At 36.6% G+C, this 12,924-nt stretch overlaps 1 protein-coding gene across 4 annotated transcripts in view; it reads left to right on the plus strand.

Annotated features, from left to right (window-relative positions):
* The window catches only part of LOC6039070 (rho GTPase-activating protein 100F), an 89,116-nt gene that overhangs the window by 58,315 nt on the left and 17,877 nt on the right, over positions 1-12,924 (plus strand). The window lies entirely within an intron of this gene.

Consider the following 12,924-nt stretch of genomic DNA (forward strand, 5'->3'; position numbering starts at 1 on the left):
TTTATCAATAATTGTGGGATGTTATTGTACTTCATACGGTTATCAAAAACCAGTTCTGAAGTGATAATTTCACAAAAAATATCAGGGAATTCAGAAAACCATAGTTAATTATGTTTGCAAATACTGGGTCAAATGCCATGTTTGTTTACATCTTTAAGAAAAATGTGTTCGGAATTTGTAGATTTGAAGGGTCAAGCTCAATATTTGTAGATAAGGGTTTAAATTATCTCAAGAAGAAATTTTCAACATATTTTAGTTGTTTAATTAGGGCATTTCATAGAAACATGGGCTACATTATCAGTTTTTTTTGGACAATTTCACATTTTAATTTGAAGATATTGTTTTCGAAAAGATCGGAAAATTTTACGGATATTTTAACATTGAAAATCGGACCATTAGTTGCTGAGATATCAACGTTAGAAAATGGTGGGTTGTTTGGGTGAGACTTAGACAACATCAATTTTCATGTTTTTAAACCTTTGCATGGCAATATCTCAGCAACTGAGGGTCGTATCACCAAAGTTCAAAAAAGCAAAATATAGAAAATCAGCTTATCAAAAATATTTTTTTCAAAGGTGGGCAAACAAGTGCACTTATTTAAAAAAATGAAAAACTGCGACTATTTTCAAAAAAGTTACCTAACAATGGCTTTCACTTGAAAACGGTGCACTTTTTCAAAATTTTTGCAAACCATGTTTTAGTGACAAAAAGTTAAATAAAAACTCATAAATTTTTTTTGCCTTGTATCATTTTTTTCAGTGTAGTCCATATCCATACCTACAACTTTGCCGAAGACACCAAATCGATCAAAAAATTCCTTCAAAAGATACAGATTTTTGAATTTTCATACATCATTTTTATATGAACAGCTGCCAAATTTGTATGGAAAATTATATAGACAAACCAATGATGCAAAATGGCTTCAAAATGGGCATACCAAAGGCACCAAAAAAGTTTCAGTCGGATTAAAAAATACAAAAAAAAATCGAATGACCGAAATCTGAGAGAACGGCTCAGGTATGACGGCCTTTTGAGGTTATGTTGAAAGCTACCCTTTTTGTAGTCGTCTGAATAGTTTTTTTAACCTTATTTTTAAACAACTTAATGAAACATTACAATTTTCAATACCAAGCTGTCGGACCCGGAACTGGACCGAGTAGAACACATCCGGACAGAATTCGTTCAACCAAAGCGGAGAAAATCAAGTGCATATTCTCGATCAACATGCCCACACACGTTTGCTCAGAATTGCTCAGATGTTGAGTCGATAAGTATACATTAGGGTGCCCAGAATATGGGAGTTTTTCTCAAAACTTCGCTCCACAAGCTGAATATTGTTCTTTGAGCTATTTTAGGACTCTGAGTCAAATATGAGCAAAATCGGTCACCATTTACCCATTGATGCTCGAAGGTTTATGGGAAACCCAATTTTCTCACGATTTGGCCTGTACAGTGCGCTTCGTCCATCAAAAGATTCCCAAAAGTGGAATTATTATCGGAAATTTAATGCTCTACAACTTTGTAGAACATACCAAAGCTGTAAAACTTGACCCTGAAAAGTTATTAGCGATTTCAAAAAGTCAGTTTTGCATGAAAAACATTGTTTTAACCAACCTTAGGCTAGGGTATCAATGGGTTAACCTCAACCAATTTCGCTCAAAATTTGCACAGATGCTTAAAATAACCAAAAAAAAAAACAGTTTTTCGCTTGTGTAGCAGGGGGTCATTTTTTTCTGGGCACCCTAGTATACATGATAGTTGGTCTGGAGGTCAAATTGAACAGTTTATTTTTCGCGTGATTTTATAGCCTGTCCTTAGTAAGGAAAGCAAAAATATCCTATGATCACTATAATTTAACTAGTATCGCCAGTACGGCAGTACATTACCCTGTAATGTTATTTTCTTTTACAAAAAAAAAAAACTGAAAACTTTTGGCAACTGTCAGCATGCTCCAGCTGCAATGGCGTCCCGCCAAAGCGACAAAGTTCAACCCATCATCGCGTCATCTACCAGTCATCTTTCCTGACACTGCCTCTCCGGTACATAGGGGAAATATACCCATTTTAATCACACTAAGCCGTTCGACCAATTCTCATCACTTTTGCCGTTTTCCGCTTTTAAATCAACATTTTCAGATGTATCAACAATGATGAGTTGCTTGCTCACTTTTATTTGAGCTATTTATTACTTTGGAATAGTCAAAAACATTTTATTTAAGCTGTAATTCATGATCAAAGTGCTGATAGGCCGATAATAGAAATAGGCTGAGAAAGGGTATAGTTCCCCTACCTAGCTGTGTGTGCATTGTTGTAAATAACACAACATAAATTTAGCCCGAGCGCGTGACACACGGAAAAGTCTGGCGACAAAGTGCACCACTTGTCACTTTGCCGTTGTTGTAGTGTCATATTTTATTTGTCACCTTGTGGACCCCTCGTCGTAAGAAGTGGTGAGAAGGAGAAGGAGGCAGTGGAGAGGAAAACGAATGTTCTGGACAACATGACAGCTCTACACTCTAAATGTCTCGGGTTCTCTTTCTCTCTGTTGGGAAAAATGGGACAACAAGGAGAAAATGAAGGGGCAGTCATTTTCTCACGTGACTAAACTGGAGAAAAAAAAGCCAGAGTATTGTTTTCCACGGATGACGGTCTGCAGAGTGAGATTATGTTATTCTTGTTTCAAACTATAGAGAGCGTACCTTGATGATAATGACACAAATAAAGTAAAATGAGTGTTCGGTTTAGGCTGACAGTACTTTGAAGTACTTTTCACTTCACTAAAAACCGTGCTGATACGATCAACGTTACGTAATTAGTGAACAATGTCAAGACAAATTAAACTAAAATCCCAATGAACTTCGCCTAAACTGCTTAAATCAAACCTAAGAATGTTTCTCAACTCGTCATAGTTGGCTACCTTAAACTTCTGAATTCGTTAGGCCTACTTGATCATTTCAAAGCTACAAGACAACGAAAAAGTATTAAAAAAAACGAAATTCACACACACAAAAACTAAACGTATAAATTCTAGAATCACATCCCGAAAGATTGCTTTGACCGTAAAAAATAAGTAAAAGAAAAAGTGAAAATCCCCAAAAGAGAAAAAACGTTTTATCGCTTTTCCCCAACGTTGAGAAACTGTCCGAAAAATTCATTTGGCATCCCGGCTTTCCCAACCCCCTCCGACTCTTTTTCCAAATCCAAGAAGGCCGTACTGGTTCGGTTTGAAACGTTTTCTCGCAAATTTTTCGCCGTCCCGTCGGCCCTGCTTGCACCAGAAATGGACCAATAATTTTTGTTGGCCGGGGCCGTTGCCCTGGCTGGCAGGGGCCTTTTGACGGCCACCGCCACCGCTTGGGAACATATTTGTTTAGGCTCGTTAGCAAATGGTTTTCCAATATTTTCATTCACGTTGGAGTAGCCCTCGGCTGCTTGCCAGCTTTGCATGGGAGGAGGTACGAGAGTTTGTTGCTGTAGTGGTGATTGCGGAGGTTGCGGTGAACCACATCAAGGGAAAATTTCTTTCGAGGAAAATTTGTGAATGTTTTCGATGTTGGAGAGTGAACGATGTTAGCTCGAGCGTGGGCATTCTTTGTACTATGCGTGCCATTTTCAGGCTTGATAAGTATAATCCTGCGAACAACTAATTTAAGAAAAATACAAAGTTTTCCGATATTATTTAACCTTATTCACCGGTTAAGATCAAATACGTCCATTTCTTTCTAATCTAATCTAATCTAATCAGACCCTAGCGCAGCCAATCTTTCGAAGGGATTCTGGAGAGTACCTTAGGTTAGATGACGCCTAGCACTCTTCTTGTCATTTATTAACATTTTTAGTGCGCCATTGCATCGGAATGCATTGAAACATCACAAGCGTTAAAGCGGCCAGGCCTACTGCGTAAAGCCGTATCGCAGAGATGATTCGTAATTGGGTTGAGTTTGAGCACTGAGTGTTCGAACAACAACACAATTCTGAATCGACAGGGGAGGAAGAAGCGTGGGGACACACCACAATACGCTCCGAGTTTTTTGGATGTATTCGTTGGGAGCACCATGCTAAGAAGGTTTGGTACTCCGGGACCCTCTGGGATGGGATATTGTATTTCCACGAATGCCCTGGACACTATTTGCCGTGGTTATAGCGCCACAACTCGCTCTCTGTAACAGTATTCTTAATTCCAGTCCACGCTCACCAAGCCGTGATGGCCTAGTGGTTAGCATTTTTGCTTACCAATCCAAATGACGGAGGATCGAACCCTCGAGCGACTTTGATTTTTTGTTCATATTTATCATTTCAAATTTCTGTGTTCTTAACTTTCTCGTTGGGAGCAGATGGGAGTCGAACCCAGAGCCATTCGCTTACAAAGCGAACACTGTAGCCAGTCAGCCACGGCCGCTCCCCTAAGATTAAATACGTTCATTTCTTTAAAAATCCATAAACTACTTTTTAACGGTCAATTTGAACGGTCTAAATCTTACTTCGACAATTTTTAATACACTTCATTCCTTCTACTCTTATAAGTATTGAAGCAAAATCATATAAACTAATCAGACAATTATTTGAAAAATTCAAAATTGTTTGGAACATTGGATGTTCAATGTTCGATGCTCAAGTTCAAATAAACCAATACTTCTCTAATCTTCCTATTCAGAAACAGTAAAATTTAACTTGTCAAAAATTCCAATGACAATAATTTAGCGAAGCCAAAAAATTGGACACAAAATTTACCTTATAGCATATTTAGTAGTTACACCCCAGAAATGAAATCTAAAGGTTTTTAACATAATTTTTATTTATTATTTCTATGATGAAAAAGTTTTTCAAAATAAGTTCAATATCCATATCCTCTCTCGCAATCCTCATATTTTTTAATTCTAAGTACCTTAGTTAATTTCGCTGTATCAAGGTAATTTATTTTTTTGAAGCCAATGCGTGATTTTGTGTTTGACGTCAACTTCAATTTTAAATTATATTTTGACAAAAAAACTCTGGCAGTGGCAATATTTGTAAAGTTAAGGTCCGCCAATCGTGAACATTTTGGTTTTCCTGACACGGTAAATATTTCTTCAATGAATATCTACAGTTGACCTCAAAAGATAAAACAATTTTAAATTGTTGTTTTGAGTCTTTTTAAACGAGTATAGTAAACAATGTAGTTCCTCTTAATATTGAGGATACTGAAATTGACGTTTCATTGCATAGAATAAGAAAAGAAACAAATTTATTACTATTCTTTTTAAATATTGCCGCTACCCGAGCATGGGTAAATAACAAGGGAAATGCGTAATAATACCTTTCTCTGGTATCAATACCAAATTTTGGTATTCCTGGACCCTTTAAAATTTGTCTTAAGGATTATGCAAGAGCAAAATGTGGTATCATACCAATTTAAGGTATTGTTTTGATATTGCAAAATTGCAGAATTTGTCAATGATCGAACACCACATTTTGGTATTCTTTTGGTATTACAGTATTTTATCAAATTTCTCTGCAACTATGGGAAAATTTTGACCGATTTTGACAAAATAATTAATTTTGCGCTATAATGATGTCTCAAAGCGAATGCTTTCATTCAAAACCGGAAATTTCAAACTTGATTTTAAACATTTTTTATATACCCCCTATAGAAATGACTTGAAATTGTGGAAAATTTTCTAAGTCAGGATGGCACAATTTGGTATTATTTTGGTATTAAAGTGTTTTATCAAATTCCTCTGAAACTATGGGAAAATTTTGACCAATTTTGACAAAATAATTAATTTTGCGCTAAAATGATGTCTCAAAGCGAATGCTTTCATTCAAAACCGGAAATTTCAAACTTGATTTTAAACATTTTTGATATACCCCGTACAGAAATGACTTGAAATTGTGGAAAATTTTCTAAGTCAGGATGGCACATTTTGGTATTATTTTGGTATTAAAGTGTTTTATCAAATTCCTCTGAAATTATGGGAAAATTTTGACCAGTTTTGACAAAATAATTAATTTTGCGCTAAAATCATGTCTCAAAGCGAATGCTTTCATTCAAAACCGGAAATTTCAAACTTGATTTTAAACATTTTTGATATACCCCCTACAGAAACGACTTGAAATTGTGGAAAATTTTCTAAGTCAGGATGGCACATTTTGGTGTTATTTGAATATTGAAAGGTTTCATCAATTTTCTCTGAAACTATGGGAAATTTGTTAAAAAAAATTTACGAGTTGATTAATTTTGCGCTAAAATGACTTGAAACCCAAAAATGTTAAAGATTATTTTAAAAATTAGTGTGATATACCCACTACTATTTTTTTTCAAAAACGTTGAAATATCTCTAAGTCGGGATAACCAAATACTTTGAAAAACGAGTCAATCGACAGATTAATGAATTTTGGTGAATTTCAATTCAGTTTCATTTTAATAATACTTATTTTTCAATCTTGTTATTTTTCAGAAGCTTCAAGAACTTCAAGCACAGGTCGTTCATCAATGACAAATGCATTCGGTGTGGTGAAGAATATCACTAATAACAACATGGAATCATCAGGTGAGTAGATTTGGATGTTGCATATGAATAATTTCCGTTTTTTCACTAACTGCAACTGCTGCACTAAAAATGGTATGAAAATACCAAATTTTGGTATTACTTGTTCAAATACCAGCGACCATAATGTGCTCTTGGTTGCCCAGTAATAGATGGAATACCATGAAATCATACCAAAATCATGTATGTGAAAGACCACAGAAATACCAAAATATGATTTTTCAAGGGCGCGGGAATACCTAAAAATAAAACCATGGCAATACCAAGTTTTGGTATTCAAGCAATGTTCAAAAATCCAGAAGATCTCAACTTGGTATTGAAATGGTTTTATTTTGAGGTATTATTTTACCCGTGGAATAACATGGTTTGGTATTGTTGTGCCCTTACACATACAAGATTTTGGTATGATTTCATGGTATTTTACCATCTATTACTGGGCAACCAAGGGCACATTTTGGTCGCTATTATTTGCCCAAGTAATACCAAAATTTGGTATTCCCGTGTTATTTACCCCTGCTCGGGTAGAGGGTGACGAGCGGGAATTCTCGGGAAAAATTTCCCGGGAAATCGACCATTTTTGGACCTCTCGATTCCCGGGAAAATTGGTCGAGACTCCCGGGAAATTTTAAGCTTATGAATATCGAAGCAAAATTATATAAACTAATCAGCTAATCAACTAGTTCGAAAATGTTTTTGTCATTGTATGTTAAATTTAATATTCGGTGCTCAAGTTTGAATAAACCAATGCATCTCTAATCTTCTAATTCAGAAAGTTTAAATTTTAACTTAAGCATATTTAGCAGTTATTGTTTCTAATTATCATTTCAAAGAGGAAAAGCCTTTTCAAGATAAGTATAATTTACTCATCCTCTCTCGAGCATAGTAATACTCTTAGTCTAGTTTTTTTTTGGTAATGCTAAGGTTTTTTTTCTTTTTCGATGTCAATAAGTTGTTTTATGTTTCGCATCAACCTCATTTTTAATTAAAAAAAACTCTGGCAATCTTTATCAAGTTAAGATCCGCCACATTTGAACATTCGGATTTTCCTAATAACTATTTCGTCAATTAATATTTACAGTTGACATTAAAAAGGAAAAAAAACATTTTTAAATTGTTGTTTTGAGTCGTTATTTATCATATTGCAAAAATCCCGATACTGGGAAATTATATATTAGCTTTTTTTTACGTCACAAAAATCTGTAAACAAGTTTGTGCAACTTTTGAAAAATCACTTAGTACAAATTAAGATTCGTAAACATTTTAAACTACAATTATGAGTCCTAAAAAAAAATCAAGAAGTGATCTTGTATTTGCAGATTCAGAAAAAAATTAAAGGTAGACAGTTCCCGAAAAAAACGAGGCTAGTAATTAACGTTTTATTGAATAAGTATAAATTAATTGTATCTAAGTTCATTGAAAAGAAACACATTAATTACTTTTCTTTATAAATGATTGGTATTATTGGCATAGTTAAAAAACTCCCGGGTCCCGGGAGTTCCCGGGAAATTGCAAAATTCAACTCTCGATTCCCGGGAAATTGAAAATCTCGAGAATCGTCACCCTCTAATTGCCGCTATTGGCATAGTAAAAAACTCGTGGGTCCCGGGAATTCCCGGGAAATGGTCAAATTCAACTCTCAATTCCCGGGAAATTGAAAATCTCGAGAATCGTCAGTGACGATTCGTCACCCTCTACCTACATCAATCATCTAGTTGTGAAATCACAAATCAATCGAAATGTATACGAAATATACGTATACGAAATGTCCGTCTGTTTGTCTATATTACAATAAAATTAAACTAGATCATAGACTAATAGACATACTTCATTGAACAAATTTATCAAAACATTATCAAAACGATCACTTTTTACTAGAGCCATCTAGCTGTGAAACATCAATTTTATTAATCTTGAGAAACATTTGAAAAGGGCGCATAACCATTTTGACAGCCAGAACTATTTTGCAAATTTCAAGCATACAGGTTACAGTGTTAAAAGTTAGCTGGAAATGACAGCTATTGTTTAAAATTTCAAGTTTTGTGAAAATTTACCTGGTAATTCGGAATTTGCAAAATAGTTCCAGCTGTCAAAATGCTTATCCGCCCTTTTCTCGTGTTGATCGAGATATACCACATTCATCACAAAAATACACCTATCGCAAAATGGCCTACAATAGAAGGCGAAAAATCATTTTTTTACCAATTGTAGATCGGTGGATTTTGACAGTGAGTTTGTTTGTCTGTGACCATAGGCTGAAATTTTTTTTCCAAACATTTTGCTTTAATAATTTGAAATTTCACCATGAGTTCAAAGATTTTCCAATTTTCGCCTTTTTATGCCTTTAAAGTTGATCTCGCTTTAATTTAGCCCTATTTGCATAATTAATATCAACTTCTGTTGCGTGCTTTTTGAGTTTTAAATCGAAGTTCTCCGGACTATGATGTCACTACCACTCGAACGATTTCCGTTCAAATTTTCTTGAAAAAATACAGACTGGAAATTTCCCCCTAAAACCAAACCAATGGGGAAACCTCACTTCAAAGAAAAGAAAGAATCGAAAAGTGGAAGTCGCTCATCGATATTTAAGCATGAACATTTCCGGCCACCTCCCCTGGACGACCATCGCGCTCCGCACCATCAAACCAGGGCCGAACTGGGAGAGTAAACATTTAATTTCTCTCTTCCGGTAATTGAAAATTATGGTACCAAAGGACGAAGTGAACCTCGGAATTCTACGTTTGTTGCAGGCTTTGTGTGGGTGTGAGTTTTTGGGTAACGAGGCTGGAAAAATTATATGCTTCGTGCCGTGGAGGTATACATTCGAGGCACTTTGCGGAATGGAAAGCAATCGTTAGGCTGCCGAACGACTGTTGAAATGCCGTAAATCATGGCGGTCGCGGGACGAGGACTAGGGGAGTCGTACAGTCGTAGAAGATTTCAAACTCAGGTTATATTAGTTGGAACTAAATTGCCCCTTGATATTTTTTATCGAGAAATTAGCAACCGTTTCTTGTTTCTTGGCTACCATGCCGTGCATCAACAAAGCGCTTCGACAGCTGTCAGTTTGAAAGCAGTGCTGCCAGTTGTGCGTTTAAAATTTGTTTTTATAAATAAAATAGAGGGGAAGTTCTCGTATGTTTGGCAGGTAACTCGCTCCTAAATTTTGAAAGAAACTTGCTTGCTCACTTCTTATTGAACTATTTATCATTCGATTTCAGTTAAAAACGCTTTCAATGAGCTGTAATTGAATGTAAAAGTGCTGAAATGACAACATTAGAGGGATGCTGGAATTATATACTGTTCCCCTACCAATTCAAAAGCCATTCCGAAGTGCAAAATCTTTTCCCACGATTGCCAAAATAAAGGTGAGAGCGATTAGCTGTCAAATTGCCACGAAACGCCTGCTAAGAGTAGGCCGACGAGGACGACATCAAAGACAACACCGTGGAATTGTTGCCCACCTTCAGGCGGCCGTAATCGAGATCTGAATTGCTAATTTGGCGGTCTCTTTGGCAGTTTAATCGATCTCCGCAGCCGCCCATTTCTAATTTGCACATTATTATCATACACCAACACTCTCAATTATCGCCAAACGTCTAGGGCAATAATCAGGATTTGCGTTTTTGTTGCGCGCGAACTTCTTTCGACAATGGTGATTTTCCAGGCGTGACTTTCGAGCTGTTTTGCAGGATAATCTAGGTGGTTTGGAGAATGCTAATCAAGTGTTGGGGATGGTGAATAAACAAATTAAGAGGCGGATTATTGCACCCAAAGTTAAAGACCAAGCGGATAGTCCTTTGGAAAAGAAACGTGAGGAAAGTACTATTTGGTGAGAGTATAGACCTCTCGCGCTTACAACAACAACAAAGCTTGTTCATTCGTTCATTTAAACAGTTCATTCCATTGAGTGGCTTATACGGACTAATAACCGCCACTTATTCACCAAACTAAGGTGGCCGAAACGGCAAAAGCGTGGTTCGATATGTCTAAGGTGTTGGGTTCGAGTCTTGGTATTGACACATTTTTGCAGGGTGAACTTTTTTTGGAAAATTAACCCACGAGTAAACTACACTCAAACCCCGTTGGTTTGACACCAACTGTTGTCAAACGAACGGGGTCACTTTTTAGTTTGACACCCCTTTTACACGGAATTCACACATACTTCCAAACGTTTGTTTTGATAGTGTGCGTGAGCGCCGTGTAAAAATTGACAGTTCGTCACTTTTTAGTTTGACTTTGACCAACCAACGGGGTACAAACTAAAAAAGTGTCAAACGAAAAAGTGACCAACCACCGGGAGTTGAGTGTACTCTCGATAATTTCGGGATTTATCCTCTCCGTCCGTTCACAGTACCTACCTCTTAATCCTCTCGTATGCCGATACTCCGTTCTAGGGGTTTCATCAAGTATTGGAAAATTTATCAAATAAATTGAAATGTTTAGAACATTTCGTCAAACATTTACATCATGCGAAGGCAGAAAGAGTTTCCACAAAACCCACCACCTTTAAACAAACATGTTCAATATTTTATCGCGCAAAACTCACATAACTTCCCAGTTGGCAGATTATGATCAAAAATAGGGTATTTGTCCCTATTTTGGGCCTACTAAGCCGAGCGCACTTTTTATTTGATGTATTCTCAAAGGCTGCTATAGGCAGCCTTGCTTGTATTACATGAATAAGTTGGTTTTTTAATGCTAATGCTCTTACTTAATCATATTTTTGACGAAAATACTTTACATTTCTGTATAAGCCCGAGAAACTGAAACATTTTTTGTCCCTATTTTGGGGATATTGCTTCTAGCATACGACCTTCTTTGTGCATATTTTCGGCCTACCTTCTGATTGGTTGAAATCTCGAAGCACGTGGGAAACTTTTTTGACGTACGGTTCAGCCCCAGCTCGTACAGCACAGCCGCCCAAATTCGGTTGACAAACATGCTCAATCATTGTGATGTTTTCAGCCACAAATCAACATAAGAACGATTGATTCCACTTGCATTACGTGCATAATTAACTTGGACATGATTTATATCATTCTTTACGAGTTTTAAACATAATTGGATCCTAAAATGAAGCTTAGATTGCTGATATTTTTGTTTACAGCGATAAAGCTTATTTTTCTGAGTACAATGACCCTTTGTACGACCACAAAGAGTTTAAAATGGATTTTTAAATCAATTTTGAAAAATTAACCTCGCGGTCCTTCTTGACAGAAAAGCTCCTACTTGACAGCTCGTTCCAAGGGGACCATAGTTGATCCATCGAAAAACTTTAACTTTAATCAGTTATTATATTGATTTGGTGGCAGTTTAGTGATTGTTTTTGCAACGGGATTGTGCAACCCACCAAAAAAACATATTGCCGGTGATTGGAGATTCGGGGGACGGATCTCATTCGTGTGCTGAAAGCCGTGACGCTGAGTGTCAACAAGCGGTGAGCAAAAGTGGTGAAATTTTTTGACCTAATGGGCAACTAGCAATTTGCCAAGAAAAAAGTGAAGAGTGCTAATTTTATTGCTTTATTTCTAATTTAAAAGGAAAAAGTAAATTATTATTGCCCACCAAAATGAAGATAATGACTGCACTTATCACTATCAAATGGCATTTGGTGAAATGCTCAATTTCGTTGAATTAAGTTTGGTAGACCCAAAATAGGTACTAGGCCCAAAAATGGGACAAATAGTCTACCCAAAACAAAAATCAGCACAGCCTCCACCACCGACCAGATTGAATTGCCCCTGATGTAGCACATCGCAGCGCACGTGGTACGCCCACCTTCGGATCCCACAGCTTTTGGGACCGAGTTTTGATAACCTTTTGCTCGACCCCCACACGCGTTTTTTTTAGAATCCAGCCTGCCTCGTAATTCCCCGGACAGCCATTTCAACGCGCAGCGATTGGAATAAAACAAGTACACGTTGAATGTGATTTGATCAAACATGTGGAAATTGGAGTTTAAAAATTAATCGAAAAAAAACTGTCAACCGAATGGAACGTCATTACTGGGAGCTTTTTATAGAACGAGACGCAAAATTTTCATTAAATATTGACACTTGGATGAGTAGTGCCCCTTGAACGTCAGCGAAACTTGTCGAACTGTCAAAAGTTTCTCTAATTTGAATTATATTCAAACGATAACCTTCAAATGTAAGTTATAAAAGTGCGTGGTTTTATAATCTTGATTAACGTATCGAGCTGTCAAATCGCAACATGGAGTTAAACTTTCTCTGCAGTTGCTGTGAAGCTTACCAAGGCTTTTCAAATAGGTTAACTCCATGTTGCACGCACACATTCTCGCTATTAATTTCTCGATAAATTTGACATCTCAACTGCAAAGATGAACCTAAGTGGGACCAACGTGTTAGCATAGCATAGCATAGAACAGCAAAGCATTA

Source organism: Culex quinquefasciatus, chromosome 1 (assembly GCF_015732765.1).
Source record: "Culex quinquefasciatus strain JHB chromosome 1, VPISU_Cqui_1.0_pri_paternal, whole genome shotgun sequence".
Lineage (NCBI taxonomy): Eukaryota > Metazoa > Arthropoda > Insecta > Diptera > Culicidae > Culex > Culex quinquefasciatus.